General features: G+C 34.1%; 1 long non-coding RNA gene across 2 annotated transcripts in view; it reads right to left on the reverse strand.

Annotated features, from left to right (window-relative positions):
* Positions 1 to 2,005: 2,005 nt before the first annotated feature.
* LOC137205083 (uncharacterized) overlaps positions 2,006 to 19,033 on the reverse strand; it is a 38,940-nt gene continuing 21,912 nt past the window's right edge. Inside the window, exons 2-3 of one of the 2 annotated variants that reach the window (XR_010933994.1) lie at positions 16,581 to 16,681; positions 2,006 to 2,221 (exon numbers count right to left, since the gene is read on the reverse strand). This is a non-coding gene — a long non-coding RNA (uncharacterized lncRNA). Of the gene's footprint in view, positions 2,222 to 16,365; positions 16,468 to 16,580; positions 16,682 to 19,033 lie in introns of those variants that run through there. The other variant, XR_010933993.1, reaches the window with a different exon arrangement.

Here is a 19,033-nt window from a genome sequence, read left to right on the forward strand (position 1 = left end):
TTCATTCACTTAAAATCCCCCTCGATGTGTTATGATTCTTAAACACTAATACATTTAGATGTACTGTTTTCTCTATGGTTTTGAGTGCCCACAGCATACTTTACTTATATAGCATTATAATAATTATTTTAAAGAAATAAAGCAATTAACAAGGATTAATGTACAAGAATGCTTATTATAGAATGTTTGGGGATAGAAGAAATTAGAAACACATTTAATATCAAGTAATAAAGGCACAGATAAATTACATGGTACTTCCATAAGATGGAATGTTTTGTAGGTATTAACATGCTTTCAAAAAATATTTAATAACATGGAAAATGTTCTTAATGTAATGCTACATCAAAAAGTGCTGAAGACACAGATTTTTCCTTAAAAAAATACAAAAGCTTATCAAATGTAATTTCAAGAGCAAAGAAATAATATGTAATTTTAACTTCCTAGTGTTTCTGATCGTCTGTAAATATACTAAATTTTAATTTAGGATAATGGATAATAAGAACCAATATTACTAAATACCAACAAACTGATTTGTAATTATATATGGCTGAATAAAGTTGTTTCTTTTGCCCTTTTCTCAATAATTTGGTGCCAACAACAAAAGTAAAATTTAGTGGAAAATATTTTAAGTGCATCTTCAGTAAGAATAAAAAATATTTTTTACCTCTCAAAAGAAGATTTTGTTAGCATAAGGAAATATGACCAAACTGAGGAAGAACTGTGAGATCATAAGATTAACAATACAGATCTCAATAACACAAAACAAAGTTATAAAATTAGGTGACTATCCTTGTGTTTCCTGAATTAAAGTTTGGGAAAAGGAGCAGGTTTCTTCAGGAGAATTAATGAGCGCTAAGAAAACACATCGAAACCAAATTGTATGGATAAGGTTTTCTCGTATAGAATTGCTGGCATAGCAACCAAGTGAGGACAACTTGAAATCCCCATAGGAATGACAAATAAATTATGAAGAATCCAGAATATGTACTATGAAGGTATTTTGAAAAAGTTATAAATCTATAAACAGACATGAAAAAGTCTCTAAATCTTACCATCAAATAGAAAGCAAAATCCAAAACAATACAGAATATTAGTCCAATGTTTATATTTCCATCAATTTGAATAGTTTACATTTAACCAATTTCATGAATTAAATGTATAGACAAAACATTCATATTATTTTTATTTTAAATTTTGTTTTGTTGAACGCTGGTTAGTTTGAGCATTTCATTGTATTTATCACATGTTTTACATTTGCTTTCCTGAATTTCTTCTTCCTGGCATTTATTCAATATAATATTTACCTTTATTTTTAATGAAATCTCTTGCCCCTATATTGATTATTTTGCATTGCAGAAGTTATTTCTCTATTTTGAGATTTGTTTAAACTTTTTTTGTTGTTGTTGTTTAAACTTTTTGAAGCTTTTGGTGTTTAACCAAATCATTATGTCTGCTTTTATTGTGTAGCTCAGAGTTTCAGTTATCTCCTGTATTATTTCAGTAATTTTATGCTCTATATATTTAAGTCCTTATTCCATCTGAATTTTATTTTGATTTGTATTTTAAAATCTATATAAGGAGACCAACCATCTGCTAACTAAAATGTACATATGTATTTTGCATTATCATATCATGATATTTGTGCCCTACAGAAACCTCTGAATAAAGCATACTACTGTAGTTGAGGGGAGGGGCGGGGGGACAGCGTGTCCTTAAAGAGAATAACTTACCATCAAGAGAAGAGTAGGTCCTTCAAGAGAAAACAGAAACTTATCAGAAAATGTTAACTTGCTGGACAAGAGAAAACACATTTCAAGCTTCTCCTTAACCACTATTCGACAGAATGCCAAGCACTTGAGAGTATTCACTTTTGACAGTCGGGGATAGAGTGTATTGAATAATTTTGATACTCACTAGCTGATCCCATGAAGATGGGCTGCTGCTTTTGTTGCTTTGGAAAACCATAAATATCTATTTAAAACTCAGTTTGTGAACATCTGTGGTTAAGTTAATCAGATATTTTATCAACGTTTCTTCATGCATTCTCAGTTCCACGAGGTGAAAACGTGCTTCATTTTTACCCCCTCAGTCCACCATTCACCAGAGGAAAGTTCTCCTTCGTTTGCAGCATTATGTTTTTATCAGATCGAATGTTGGGCAATTATCAGCTTCATCTTGACTTGTGTCTTCAGAAATGTTGAAAGGAATCCAAAACTAGTAACTGATAAATAACTATGTCACTTTCTGGATTAAAAAAAAATCTTGTAATTTGTAAAAGTGACTGTTTCATGAAGTTATAATTTTCTGTAGATTGGATTTTATTTTCCACCTTCTTTCACTTAACTATTCTCTCATCACACCTAGTTTCTATTATTTTCTTCTGAATTCTGAGAAAAACTGAGTATGTATGTATGCCGAGGATGTATTTCATTGCATTGATTTTCTAAGGAATATAACTTGCTGCTTACTGCTATCACAATGATTTTTAATTTGATAATTCTGTTTTTAATCAGGAATAATAATTTCTTTATAATCTCTAGAATAATAAAGAGGCAATGATAGCTTTGAATCAGGTCGAAAATGGAGTGGTGGCTAGACTCTGGGTTTCCGGGGTTCTAGGTATGTCCCAACCACATCTGGGGCTTCCCATGTCTAGAGGTGCCTCAAGCAAGGAGGGCTTAGCTCACACTTGGAAGTCCCCTATTTACTTTGTCATGTTCCCCAGGGTGGGAGTCAGCTTGCTGAACGCCTTCCTGTTTGCACCAGAGAAAACATAAGAACGCAAGTTTTTGCCTATCCCCATCTCTGCATCAGGTCCAAGCCATTTTCCTAGAGATATGGTAACCATTCTTTGTTCCATAACCCTCATTTGAAGCCACTTCTGACCTGCAATGAAGATGAATAAAGAAAACCTGGACCATTGTTCTACATCATGGACCACAGCTCAGATTTGGACTGTTCTTGCACATGGACCAGTAAAATGTATAGGACCTTAAGCCCATGTTCTTTATTTGCATCAAATGATGACCAGTAGACTGATTTTCCATCACTTTTCTTGTAGCAGGAGATGAATTAAATAAATAACTTAGGTAAAAAAAGAAAAGGAGAGAGAAAAAGGTAAAGATAAGAGGAAGACCATGTCTCACTCCCCCTTTTCTTGTTGCCCTAGATTCCATCCTTCCAAGCAAGGAATCATAACATTATATATATATATATATATATATATATATATATATATATATATATATATATATATATATATATATATATATATATAACATATATATATAACATATATATATAACATATACATGCACATATATATACACACATGTTATTTACGTTTTGTGAAAATAAACATTCTGCACACTATATAAAAGACAAAAATTGATCAGTTACAATTAAAGTTCCCACTACTCAGCACTGTGCAAAGAGAAAATTGGAAAAATCAGTTTGAGATTAGTTCTCACTTTGATGCAATGGTCTCAGCAGAGATGGATCTAGAGGAAGTGTAAGGTGGCAGGTCTTCTATGATGAACGGCTTATTAGAGGAGAGTATGAATTGGTAATATAAAACATGTGATTTCAGTTCACAAGACTGATATAATTTGTGAGGTGAAAATAGCTAAGAATTTTTCAAAAATAACGACAGACCCCAAACCATAGATCAAGGACTCAGAGGAGTCCAAGTGGGATAAATAATAAAAAAACTTTTACCTGGCATGTTGTGTTCAAACTACAGAAAATCAAAGAAAAAATCTTGAAACACACACAGAGAAAAACACCACCTTACCTATGAAGAAAGAAGTATAAGATTTATAGCAGACTTCTTGTCATCAACAATGCAAACAAAAAGAGAGTGGAGTGAAATATTTAAAATGTTGAAATAAAGAAATCACCAAGCTAGAATTCTGTATTAAGGAAAATTGTTCCGCAAAAATGAAGGAGAAATAAAGACTTTCTCAAATGAACAAAAATGAGGAATTTTTCACCAGTAGATCTGCCTTTCAAAAAATGTTTAAAGAAGTTTAATTGTTTTAAAGTTTAGAGAAAGAAAATGATGCAGGTTAGAAACTGAGATCTACGTAAAGAAATGAAGGGCATTAGAGAGGGAACACATAAAGGTAAAATAAACCCTTTTATTTTTATTTTTCTTACTTGATTTAATATATAAGTGTTCAAACTAACAACAGAAACAATATATTGGATGAGTATAGCTTATTGATAAGTGAAATGAGTGACATCAATGTTAGAAGGGATGAATATGAAATATTTTAAGGTACCTACACACTCATAAAATAATATAGACCTATTTAGAAGTGGACTTATAAATACATGTTGTAAATACATGTTGCCATCCTTAGGGCAACCACTAAAATCATTTTTTAAAAAGAAGTATAACTGATTTGTTAAGAAATGAGAGAAAACAGAATCATATAAAATGCCTAATTAAACCAGATAAGGCAGAAAAAGGGTAGAATATTAAAAAATAAGAAGTGCAATGAATAGAGAACAGTACAGAAAGGGGAGAGATTAATCCAACTACACACATAATCACTTTAAATGTGAATGGATTAAATGCAACTATAAAAATTAAAAACAGAAAATGACAGAGGGGATAAAGAAAAATAACTGACTATATGTTGTCTGCAAGAAACCCACTTTAAAAAGAAAGACATAGATTATAAGTAAAGTGATGAAGAAAACTATACCACACTAACACTAATGAAGGGAAAGCTGGAGTAGCTATATTAATGTCGGGCAAAGCAGACTTCAAACAAGGAAAATTATCAGGGATAGAGAGAGGCATTACATAACCATAAGGGAGTCAATTTTCTAAGAAGACTTAATCCTTAATGTGTATGTGCATAACAGCAAAGTACCAAAATAAGTGAGGCAAAAACAGATAGAATGGCAAGATGAAATAAACAACTCTATTATTATAGTTGGAGAGCTCAACAGACCTCTATCAGTAATTGACAGATTCTGCTTACAGAAAATCAGTGAGCATACAGTTGAACTGAACCACCATCATTATCAACTGTATCTAATTGACATTTATAAAATACTTATCCAACAGCAGAAGAATACAGTCATCCCTTGGTATCTGAGGGGGATTTGTCCCAGGAGCCCCGGCATATACCAAAATCTGCTGATGCTCAAGTTCCTCATATAAAATGTAGTAGTAAAATGAATGGAAATTTCAATCCAAGTTGATTGAATCCACAGATGCGAAACCCAAGAATTTGAAGGGCTGACTATATGTTTCTTAAAAACAATCCAGGTATAAGTGGACCTGCCCAGTTCAAACCCATGTTATTTAAGAGTCAACTGCACATTCCTCTCAAGCTCACATGGAACATTCACCAAGATACATCACATTCAGGGACATGAAACACACCTCAAACACATTTTAAAAGAATTGAAATCATCCAAAGTATGCTCTCAGAACACAATGGAAATAAACTAGAAATCAACAACAGAAAGTGGCTGGAGAATCCCAAAGTATTTGGAGATTAAACAAACAACACACTTGTAAATAACACATGGGTCAAAAAAGAAATGTCAAGAGATATTAAAAATAATTTGAACTTAGTGAAAATTGAAATAAAACCTATCAAAATTTATGAGTTGCAGTGAAAGCAATGTTTAGAGGGAAATTTATAGCATTGAATGCATATTTTTTAGAAAAATAAAGATCTAAAACCAAAAATGTAAGCTTTCACCTTAAGATACTAGAGAAAGAAGAGCAGTATAAACCAAAAGAAAGAAGAAGTAACAAACTTAAAGCAGATATTAATGAATCTTAAAATAAGAAATAGAGAAATATCAATAGAGACAATGAGAAAATTAATGAAACAAAAAGGTGGTTCTTTGAAAACATTAATATAATCAATAAACTTCTAGCCAGGCTAAGAATAAATATAAAGACATAAGTTACCAACGCCAGAAATGAAAGAGGGACCATCATTTAAAAATATAGTAGACTATTATGAAAAACTGTATGATCCCAAATTTGACAATTTGAATGAAATGGACTAATGCTTGAAAGACACATCATACCAAAACTGACACAAGGAGAAATAGATCATCTTAATAGGCCCATATCTATTACAGAAATTCAAACAATAATTATCCTTCCAGAAGAGAAAGCGCCAGGCCCAGATTTTTTCACTGGTGAACTCTACCAATCATTTAAGAAAGAAATGATCCCAAATCTCTTTAGTATCCTCCAGAAAAGAGAAACAGAGGGCACACTTCCTCACTCATTCTTTGAGACCAGAATTACCCCAATAACAAAACCAGAAAAAGACAAGAAAACTACAGTCCGATATATCATGGGTAGCTGCAAAAATCCTAACCAAAATTATAGCTCACTGCATCCAAAGATGTATAGAAAGAATGTTCTCCATAACCAACTAGGATTATCCCAGGTATTCAAAGCTGTCTAAACATTCAATAATCAATGTAATCCATTGCATCAAAAGGCTAAAGAAGAAAATTTTGCAGCAGTATTACCTCAGATATGTTACCTTGCATTCTCGTGTCTCATTTTTCACATTTATAAAGTATGGTTTATAATAGGACACACCTCAAACAAGGCAGGCCGTGAGGAGTAACTGCTGATTCTTTTTTCTCATTCATTTTAGGAGGAGACCACCAAGCACTAGTCTGAATCTAGCAGAGGAATCAGACATGGCTGTCATAGAGTTCAGGAAATGATGGTACAGAGATACAAATACAGGCCTGGAATACAGTAGGAAATTGCTAAGTGTTTGTTGAAAGAGTGACAAAATGAACACAATACTATGGGGCCTCAGATGAGGGGCAGCTAACTCTTACTGGTAGTTTCATGAAAGACTTCTTGGCAAAAGTGATTTTTGAGCAGGTCTTGAAGGATGCATAGGAAGCTGTCCAAAGGAGATGTATATACCAAATTTCATAGTCAAAGAGCAAGGGGAGTCCCAAGTGACAGCAAGCGAGGCAGTGAGGCCAGGAAGAGCTGTAATGCCCCTCCCTCCCTCCTTCCTTCCTTCCTTCCTTCAGGTTTATGGCTGATATAGATTTAGGGCTTTATAGTTGTTGAGATTATCTGGTCTGGGAAACTTGCATTGTATCTGTTTTTGTAATATAATTTTCTTCCCATTGTGTAACATAGCAAGACTTCAGGTACTCAATCTAAACGTTTTGTATTTGGGCTGAGCTGACATTCTGTTTTAGAAATACCACTCTAATATTTAGGTGTTATATAGTTATGAGCACTGTTTACTATTGTCTGCTCTCATTTGCCAGGTTCTAAGTTCTACCAGTTGTTACATATTTAGAAAATCACAAGATAAAAATACTAATTTTGATGCGAAATTTTGGCCAAGTGTAGACAAGAGTATCCATTTGATATGACTTAAAAATCTTCTGCTTTTACTTTTATTTTCTTTTGCCTTTATTTTGACTGTGTAAATATTTCCAAAATTTTGATATTTTTACAAAGAAAAAAATACATGTATAGTTCCATCCATTTTGTAAGTAGACTTTTAATTTTGTGTTTATTTCCAAGACTTCTTCTCTGAACACCACCATTTTGTCATTGAACTGTCCAAACTATGTGAATTAAAAAATTTTTTGATTATATATTTATTAGTAAACTTTATTTTTTAGAACAGTTTTAGATTTACAGAAAAATTGTGAAGCTGGTACAGAAAGTTCCCAAATAGTTCATATTCAGTAGCCTCTATCAAAGCATCGTACATTAATATGGTACACTTGTCACAATTAATGAACCCAAATTGTTAATTATTAAATAATTATTAACAAGTTCCAAACTTTATTCAGATTTGCTTAATTTTTACTTAATGCCTTTTCTCTCTTCCAGGAACTCACTGAGGATACCACATTACATTTAGTTGTAATGTCACCTTAGGCTCCTCTTAGCTGTGACAGATTATCATACTTTTATTGACTTTTGATGACCTTGAAAGTTTATTTTTTAATTTTTAAAAATTTTAGTGAAGTGTAGTTGATTTACAATGTCATGTTAGTTTCAGGTATACAGAACAGTGATTCAGTTTATATATATACATAAACTGAAGTTTATATATATATATAGATTTCAGATTCTTTGGCCATATAGGTTATTACAAAATATTGAGTATAGTTCCCTGTGCTATACACTAGGTCTTTGTTGGTTATCTATTTTATATATAAAATATATAACTATGTATATGTTAATCCCAACCTCCTAATTTATTTCTCTTCCTCACCTTTCCCCTTTGGTAACCATAAATTTGTTTTCTATGTCTATGGGTCTATTTCTCGTTTGTAATTAAGCTCAAATGTATTTTTGTTTTTCAGATTCCACATATAAGCAATATCATATGATAACTGTCCTTCTCTGTCTGGCTTACTTCACTAAGTATGATGATATTTAATCCATCCATGTTGCTGCAAATGGTGTTATTTCATTCATTTTAATGGCTGAGTAATATTCCATTGTATATATACCATATCTTCTTTGTCCATTCATCTGTCAGTCGACATTAGATTGCTCCCATGTCTTGATTACTGTAAATAGTTCTACGATGAACATCGGGGTGCTTGTTTCTTTTTGAATTATAGTTTTCTCTTGATATATGCCCAGGAGTGAGATTGCAGGCTCATATGGTAACTCTATTTTTAGTTTTTTAAGAAACCTCCATACTCTTCTCCATAGTGGCTGTACCAATTTACATTCCAAACAAGAGTGTAGAATGGTTCTTTTTTCTCCATACCCTCTCCAGCATTTATTGTTTGTAGAATTTTTGATGATGGCCATCCTGACTGGTGTGAGGTGATACCTCATTGTAGTTTTGATTTGCATTTCTCTGATAATTAGCAATGTTGAACATTTTTTCATGCACTTTTTGGCCATCTGTGTCTTCCTTGGAGAAATTTTTATTTAGGTCTTCTGCCCATTTTTTGATTGTTTTTTTTTTTCTTTTTTGATATTGAGCTATGTGAGCTGTTTGTATATTTTGGAGACCTTGACAGATTTGAAAACTGTTCAGGTATTTTGTAGAATGTTCTTAAATTGAGAGTTGACTGATGTTTTCTCATTAGACTGGAGTTTGGGATTTTGGGGAAGGAAAACTATAGAAGTAAAGTGACACTTTCATGTCATATCAAGGGTACATATTATGAACATGACTTAGCACTGTTGATGTTGACCTTGACCACCTGGCTGAGGTAGTGTTTGTCCAGTTTTTCCACTATAAAGTTTTTACTGTTGAAAAACTTTTATTTTAACTGCCTCCTTTCCTTGCTTATCTGTAAACTGCCACTCCAATTACATTCTTACTTTTCAAAAATAACACATATAAAACATGGAGAATACAAATGTATCAAGAAAACTGAAATTACTAAAAACCTCCCCACAAACAACACATCAAAATATTCTCAATTTTTTTTCTGAACATAAACAGCTAAGATTAAGTTATCAGTTTTCTAGGGTGATTACTATCATAATAGTAGTCATGGGAAATTTCCCATATCTAATGGAATGTTTGGTTTAAAAATAATTAATCCATGTTGTGAAATCTAAGAAATTTGCTCCAAATGGAAAAAAAAAGCTCATCTTTTTGCCCCCTTCAACACATCTGCATTTTAGCAATAGTAATAGCTACCATGAATTTCAATGAATCTTACATACCAGGTATCATGTTAAGTACAATGCACATACTATCTTCTATAATACTCAGAGCCATCCTTTAATTATTTCTCTCATTTCACAAAGGAAACACCTGAGTTTTGTAGAGGTAGAATACATTGTCTCATATCATAGTAAGTATGCAGCAGAAAACTGAGTCAAACAGAGCAAAAAAACTAATTTCTTTACCACTCTTTTATATGACATCTTGCCTTTTGGTCCTCTGTTCACCACTAGTACATTTAGAAACTACAACTGAACTGTATTGCTGATTATTTTAGTCATATAGAGTAGGTCGACATGATAGTGCCCTGAAATGTAGCAACTGTAGGTACAATTATTGTATGTGAACTATACAGTTCAGAGATTATAGATATACTTTTATACATTGAATACTTAAAAACTTCTGTCAGGGTCACTGGCTAGCTCTAAAGGGGAAACCCAACTTAAAGGAAGTGTTTGATTATTTTCTGCCTCTATGCTAGAATGAAGTTCTATGAGGGCAGGGAGAGAGATCTATTTTATTAAGAGATCGATTCCTAAATCCTAGAAAAGTTCCTGGCATGAAGATACAACGTTAAACATTGCCAAATATTTGTGAGGAAGTATAAACTTAATATAGAGTTATTTTTCAATGTAATGCTACCAGATTTTACTCCTATTTGTACAGATGAACAAAACCACAGCAACAAAATACTGCCTTCATAGAGCTCAAATTTCAGTAACTCATAATCATTCCTTCTCATTTCGCTGAGGATCCTTTCAATTTATTCATTTCTAGTGATATTTTAATGGAATTGGTTGATCTCAATAAAGTATAGTCTTAATTATGTTGAGCTCTTAAGAATACAATGGCCACTTCATTTCGTAGTTGTGAATATCTTCACAACAAAAAAGAGTATTTAACATATTTTAATCCTGGTTGGAATAAATGAAATGAAATGTGCAATACAAAATCATTTACAAAGCTCTTTTAGGAACTAAAATTTTGTTTCCATTTTGGTTTTATTCAGCTAAGAAAGTTAATTTTCTGTTCTGAAGTGCTGTGTGAAACAGGTTATAAATGAACTGAATTTCATAAGCCAAATGAACCTGCAATTCTTGTCCAAGTTTAAATAAAAATGTGGTATATAATACACATGCAATTAAAATAGTGAAATTGTGCAGCACATATATTATTGGCTCTACATCTAAATACATATATCATACAAAATTGCAATCCAGAGGTACAGTGTACTTATAGATGGAATTATGTCTCCCCTAAATCCACACATTGATGTCCTAACATCCAATGTGCCTGCATTTGGAACTAGGGACTTTACGGAGGTAATCAAGGTTAAATGAGATCATAAGGATGGGGCCCTAATCCAATAAGACTGGTGTTCTTATTAGAAGAAGAGAAACCAAATAAAAGGTCATATGAAGACACAGAAGGCAGGAAGCCAAGGAGAGAGGTCTCAGGCAGAAGCCAAACTTGCCATCACCTTGACCTCTAGCCTCCAGAACTGTGAGAAAATACATTTCTGTTGTTTAAGTCATCCACTCTGTGGCATTTTGTTATGACATCCCTAGTTGCCTAATACCACTGCCTAAACCCTAAAGACACAAGGAAAAAATCCCCTAAGGAAAACTTGATAGTGCGTGTAGAAAGCTTTTTTCATATATTTAATAGTTTTAGGGTTTATGCGTGCATGTGTGTGTGTGCGTGTGCTTGAAAATACAGCTCATGCAATATATACATTTATATGTATATACACACACATATACCCCAAGCAACTTAAAATCGGCAATATGTATGCTTTTTTTTTGTATGCTTTTTTTATTTTGTATATTTAAGAATGAATAGATATTACTTTATAGGTGTTATACAAATGAGCCAAAGATGTCCCCTGTTTACTGTGGTCCCCATGTTTTTACTTCATCACAGTAGTCTAGACTGTTAGCTCAAAAGCCTACTGGTGCTACACTCAAATTCTTACACATCCAATTGCTTTAAATATAGCCCCAATAGGCCTATTTTTAGTCATTTAGAAGCCAGTCTTCTCTGCAAACCCCAAGAAACTGCACCCAACATCTACTAGCCATAAATAAGGTAAACCATGGCCCTTTAAAGATCCCAAGTCCCTGCTGGCTTTGAAAGCTCTCTGACCCAGGCATCACCTAGACACTTAAGCCTCCTCTCCAGCTCTCTTCCCCAGTCATTTATTTGTCCTCTTCCCTTTATGGATGGTGGACCTAGGCTGCTGTGTCTAAGAGGTCTCCTGCTGTGAGGGATCTCCCCTCACATGCACCCTGTCCAAGTGCTGCCCACAATGCAGCTCTTTGTGTGCTACTGCCATCTCCTAGCATATGTCTTGTCCTTGATTAGCCACCCAAATCCTTTAATTCAATGCAATGGGTATGAGTATCTTAAATATGGATAGGCTTGTAGTCAAACTTAGAAATACATATGAATCAAATAGAAAGCAAACATTTATTAGAAGTGGCAAAGCTCTCATAAAGTACAACTATCTCATAAGGGTGTTGGGAGGAGTAATTAATGTAAAATAGAATAAAGCTCAAAACACAGAAAGTACCTAATGATATTAAGCAAATATTAATAATCTTGTCAATCTAGACTCAAAAATATGGATCTAATTTATTCATCTTTTTTTGCTCTGCTAACTTTTTATTATCATTTTATAACTTATTCAGCAAACATATTTGAGTACTTTCATTGTGTCAGGTCACTACATGGTAGGAATTTTCCATAATTGTTCCTCTTAATTTAAATAGAGTATTTCACATGGAACTCTTTTATTATATAAAGAGAATTTCCTGTCCAGATTAGTCAATCTTAATCATAAATCATTTAAGAGATTGTTCTATAATCACTGAAAAAAGCTGACTAAATACATGTAGATTAAATGAGTTTAAAGTCATTAAAGTTATAATGTAAGCGAAGATGATTCTAGGACAACTTATAAAAGCCTATGCTTTCCTTCCATATTATTTCCTTTTGTGATCATGTTTACTATTTCCTTTTGGTTTGAGGTTTCTAGGGTACTGAATACACTGGTTTCTTTGATTCTTCAATTTTTATCAAAACTTATCTATTATGGCTATTTTTCTATAATGTATTAAAAAACATCAAACCCAAAATGTATAAGAATTTTCGTATGTTAAATTCCTTTGGAAACGAGAGTCAATGTAAAAGACCCATGGATTCCAAGTTGTGTCAGCACCTTGTGTCCAGGAATGTGTTAAACTTTATCTCAATTAACAGAGATGTTTATTAAAAAATTAATAGCAGTTAACACTGCTGTATGATATATCAGAGAGTTGTTAAAAGAGTAAATTCTAAGAGTTCTTATCACAATGAGCATATTTTTTTCTTATTTCTTTTCTTTTTATTGTAGCTATATGAGATGATGGATATCAGCTGAAACCACTGTGATAATCATTTCAGAATACATGTAACTCAGACCATCATGCTGTGTGCCTTAAACTTATACCTTAATATATGTAAATTATTTCTTAATAAAACTCGAAAAGAAAGTAAGTGGTGGTTTTAAAAATTTACCAAATTGAAATTTACTAATGGGAAACTAGAACAGCAAAATAATAAAATAAAAGTTCCCACATGGCAGTGTGAATTTTCTCTTTGCTACCTCTCTTCAAATATCAATATTTAAGCCTTTGAAGAGAAGCTTTATAAACAACTTAAGTGTGTTTAAAAACATAGAACTATTGTGGTAGAAAGTCCTTTATATTTTGATTACATCATGTTCAGACTGAAAAACCAATAATTAAAGATTAGATAATTAGGAGGTTAAAAATCTTCAGGTTTGGGGGCTGTTACTGAATTGCAATGCTTAAAAAGGAAGTTTGCAAATAAGAAGATGCTGAAGTGTACCAGTACGAAAGTAAAGTAAGGAACAATCTATGTGACCTTGAACTTGGTGACACATTTTTAGACGCAATACCAAAAGCACATTCCATGAAAGAAAAACTTGGTAGGTTGGATTTTTAAAATTAAAAATTTCTAAGCTCTGAAGTAACCTTTTAAGGGAATAGAAAGACAAGTCATACATTGGGATAAGCTATTTGGAAAACCCACGTCTGATAAAGGTATTGTATGCAAAATACAGAAAGAAATTTTAAAACTCAACAATAAAAACAAAATTAAGGCAAAATATCTGGATACCTCACCAAAAAGGACATACAGATGGCAAATAAACAGGAATATGCTGAAAATTATTTGTCATTAGGGGACTGCAAACTAAAACAACAAAGAGATATCACTACACAACCATTAGAAAGATTTTAAATCCAAAATTTTAACAATACCAATTGCTGACATGGATGCAGAGCAACAGGAACTCTCATTCACTGACGGCGAGAATGCAAAAGGTTCAGCCACTTTGGAAGACAGTTGGCAATTGCTTACAAAGCTAAACATACTCTTACCACACAATCCAGCAGTTATGCTCCTAGATGTTTACTCAACTTATTTTAAAACATATTCACAAAACCCCTGCAGACTTCAGGTTTTTGATCTACATGAAAGAAGCTTGGAAGTCACCACCCTGTCCTAACAACCAGTAAAACGCTGAACAGACTGGAAAATCAACAACTCTTCTTGAATTCACAACAGAGGGGGAGGACACAGTGCAAACTGCTGTCTCCAGGACTGGAAAGTCAGACAAGTGAATACAGAGAGTCATGACTCACCTGAGCAGAGTCTGGCGGGCAGAAACTGGCAAGGGAACAAGTGCCGGAGCAGGAAAACCTGAACTGGAATTGTCTAATTGCTGGAGTCTCAGTGTGGACAATCCTGACGGTTAGAAACTCCAGGGGAGCCCAGTCATAGTGGGGCTCCCACACTTTAGTGAGTTTTACTTCCAGGAGCTCAACTGGATTCTCACAGTTAAGTGTCAGAGAAAAATCCCCTTGTGCTGTCAGCAGCAGGAAGGGAAGAGGAACCATTTTGAAATAGGCCAGAGAGCAGGCTGTTCTACTTAACAAGGCCCGCGCTCAGGAGAAGTTAATTAACCGGAGTCTAATTGGCTGCGATATTAGCAGAGCCTAGCTCACCTGGGAGAAGGGAAATACCCAACTCTAGTCAGCTGTAGCCTTCCACATAGGAGCGGGGGAATACACAGCTCTAGCCCACTTGAGCCATCCTCATTCACCTAAGGAGAGAGACAAAAACTGAAAAACACTCGTGAAGCTCCAGGGGCACTGGCCCACTAAACAACTGAGAGCTAGTTATTAGAGATTACAGAATTATAGGTATAGAATTATAGAACACTTCCCCTCCCGCCACACCTTACCAGCACATTACTAACGGCCTGTTTACAGCAGTTCTTTGTTCAAATCTGGCTGTCAAGAAAAATTACAAGGCATAGTAAAAGGCAAAGAAAACACAAGAGGTAGAAGGAACCACACATCGCAGGGATTGGGAATGATCATACCAGGATTTTGAAAGAACTATAATTAATATGTTAAGAGCTCTAACGGATAAACAGCATGCAAAAACAGATGCATAATGTCAGCAGAGAGATGGAAATCCTAAGAAAGAACACTAGAAATGCAAAACACTGCAACAGAGATGGGAAGAAAGCCTTTGATGGGATTATTAGTAGACTAGACATGACAGAAGAGAGAATCTCTAGAATATCCAAAGTCTGTGGGACAACTACAAAAGGTGTAACATACACGTATAAGAATACCACAGGAGACAATAGAAAATAACAGAAGAAATATTTTAGACAATAATGACTGAGAATTTCCCCCAAATTAGTGTCAGTCACCAAATCACAGATCCAGGAAGCTCAGAGAACATCCAACAGAATAAATATCAAAAGATTACATGTAGGCATATCATTTTCAAACCATAGAAAATCAAAGATAAAGATCCTAAAAGACACCTTCATGCAAATATTTATAGCAGCTTTACTCATAATTGTCAAAAATCAGAAGTAACCAAGATCTCCTTTTAACAGGTGTGAATAAACAGTTGCGGTACATCCCAACAATGAGGTGTCATTCCATGAGAAAAAGAAATGTGGTACCGAACATGAAAAGATATGGATAAATCATAAATGCATATTGCTAAGTGAAAGGAGCCAGTCTGAAAAGAATCATGAAAAATTGTATGACACTCTGGAAAAGGCAGATCTATAGAGATCATTTTAAAAAGTCAGTGGTTGCCAGGTGTCTGGGGACTGAGAAGTGTTAAATAGGTGAAGTACAGAGGATTGTTTAGGGTAGTGAAAGTACCCTGTATGATACTGTAGTGGTGGATACATGATACTGTGCATCTGTTAAAACCCACAGAAATTTACAGCACCAAGAGTGAACCTTAATATACATAATTTAAAAAAACATTCATTTAGATACTCTGGAGAATCCACAGTGGAACACAGAATGTGACAAAACACCTAACTGTATTGCAAGTATGAACTAACTTCACTTAAGACGTTTTGGGGAAAATGGTGTTGACCTAAGTACTGTGGAACTGCGCGGAGGCTGTAAAATGAAAGCCAAAGTAAACTATATAAAAGCGCTGTAAAAAATTAATGAGCAGACACTTTGCTAAGAGAAAATAACTCAGATAATATACTTACTCGAATTAAAGCATAACATCATTGGTATTCCCAGTCTCTGGCTGAACTGGCACTGAATGGCTCACCCTGGATTGTCACATCTGTTGCCTTTGAAGTCCGTGAAACACCAGTGTCTCAAGCACATGTTTAAGGCTTTACTTGAGATTTCACATACACTGATCTCAGGGACAAATTTACCTGAAATGGGATTTTAAAAATGTATAAATGTATTAAAGCCACGTAGGATCTTTACCTTTGTGCTGCCTGCACTCAAGTTGCAGATTCCCTTAAGACTCTCAATGTACACTTACCACAGCTGATGGGTTCAAGCAGACGTGTTGGTTGCAGAAGCTCAGAGACGAGAGAAGTTGAAGAAACCTGCAGAGATTTCTTGGAACCCAGCTCCTATTCACTAAAACCAATGACAAATGTAAAGCAAATAGGAGGTGACGAAGGTTGCAGAGACATTCATTGTTTATGTTTTCTCTAGTGTGTGCTGATTGCCAAGAGTCCGTTCCCTCTGTCATCCATTCCCCAATACGGCATGAGTTAGAAATTTTATCAGTAAATGGTTTCACTCTCAATGTTCAACCTGTTCTAACAGACCGTTAAAGACAGTTTTTAGATTCACAGCTTGTCATCATTTGTCTATACCTGTGGCAAGGAATATGGAATAAGATGGTCTCAGCGCTTTTTGCGCATTAAACTAAGGTGACAGATGCTGTGTATCAGAATGATCAGGTACATAAAATTCAGAGACCCAACTGGCATGCTGTAGTTATTTGGATTTTATTTTTAAAATGTTCATGATAAAGGGTTATAAGTTCAATATTATAAAGTCAGGTATACATTCTAATGAAAGGAACTACATGAATTAGCAATATGCACAATACAACTTATTCTTTGATCCGGATTTTTAGAATTCATGTTATGTTTATCAATTTATACATTAGAGTTTTTCTATTTAAATACAGTTAAACAGAGCTATAATAAAAAGCATGATGTTTTATAATTGGGATGAGCTTTCTCAATAGGCAGAGGGAAGGAATGTGACTGACATCTTTATTTTCTTCTATGTGTAAAGGAAAATCACTTTATTTTGACATGCCTCAGTATTAAAATCAGCATTATAAAATATTCATTGTAATCCCTAATTTTCATACTGATAGTCAAGATTTAACAGAAGTTATAAGAATTGCACTGATATAGATTTATGGTACTCCAAATAAACATCAAATATGGGCTGTGAGCTAAAATAGCCTATGTCATACTGCTTAGGTCAGCTTCAGAAAGACACAGTAGATTTCCAGAATTCTTCAGCACTCTAAAATACGCATTGTAATCCCTAATTACAATGCAGATACAAGTCTGTCGATGCCCTTTCACATAAAACTCCTTTAATCGCTGCTTCAGATACTGGCAAATCATGATTTACAATTAATGGAAATTTAAAATTACACAATTATTAATCAAATAGTGTACTATCAAGCAGGATGGATTAAATTATGATGTGATAATTTACAATCACAAAATCTCACTGGATTAACACAGTCACAATTTATTTCTTGCCAATTAAGCATATCTATTGTGGTACTGCAGGGGCTTTCTGCTTGTAACTGTCACTCAGGAAGCTAGGGTGATACAGACTCATTCTGGACACGTAATTCTACAATATTGCAGCAGGCAAAAGGTTAGATGGCAAGTTGCACCTGTATTTCAATTTTTCCAATTGGAAATCCATATAATACTCTGTTCACATTTCACTGGCCAAAGCAAATCACATGGCAATTCTTAATTTAAAGATAATGGAAGAGGAATAAACCTGGGATGATTCCAACACCAATCATAAGTGCTACAATTATTGAGGAGGCCTCCCAGTGCACTTCACAGGCATACCTATGTTAAATATATTCTATCCATTAGCTTCAGCTGAGTGCCCAAAGAAAAGCTGGAGCTCTTGGCAATCAAACTACTGCATGGTAAAGATTACAGTCAGCAAATTACCCAGGGCTGGCCCGTGACTGTTCCTGTAGGTAAAGTTTTCTTGGAATCAGCCATGCCCACTCCTTTAGGTATTGTTTATGGCTGCCTTTATACAACAACAGAAGAATTATGTAGTTACAAAAAACTCTGTATGGTCTGAAAAGTCTAAAATATTTACTCTTTGGAGTTTTAAAGAAAAATTTGCTGGCTACCAGTGTAAGTGCATTCATGACAGATGATAAAGATTTTATTTTTGTTTCTTCCTCATTTTTTCTTTCAGTAGTGCTTGTTTCTGATGTAATACTGTACATGTGAAAATTCAAGGAGGTCCCCACAGGAGTCTACATTATTGATTAATGAGTGTGAAAAGCATCAATCCATATTTACCACCAGAAATTACTGAGAAAGGTTGAGTTTGTAACTGTGAAAGGATAAATATGAAGTTATGCATGCCTTTTGGTAAACACAGTATTTTTATATATCTTTTGTGTATTTTTAATTAAAAGTTATTTCATTAATAGTTACTTTTTCATTTTTTTCTATCGTGGCAAAATCCACAATTCTTATCACTTCAGCTCTGTGGCATTAAGCGTACCCACATTGCTGCGCAACCATCACCACCATCCATCTCTAGAACCTCTCCATGCTCCCCAACTGAAATTCTATACCCATTAGATACCAACTCCCAATTTCCTCCTCCCCACAGCCCCAAGTAACAGTATCTGTCTCCATGAACCTGAGCACCCTAGCTATTCCTACACAAGTGGGATGTTGCAACATT

The sequence above is a fragment of the Pseudorca crassidens genome, chromosome 13, assembly GCF_039906515.1.
Source record: "Pseudorca crassidens isolate mPseCra1 chromosome 13, mPseCra1.hap1, whole genome shotgun sequence".
Classification (NCBI taxonomy): Eukaryota; Metazoa; Chordata; class Mammalia; order Artiodactyla; family Delphinidae; genus Pseudorca; species Pseudorca crassidens.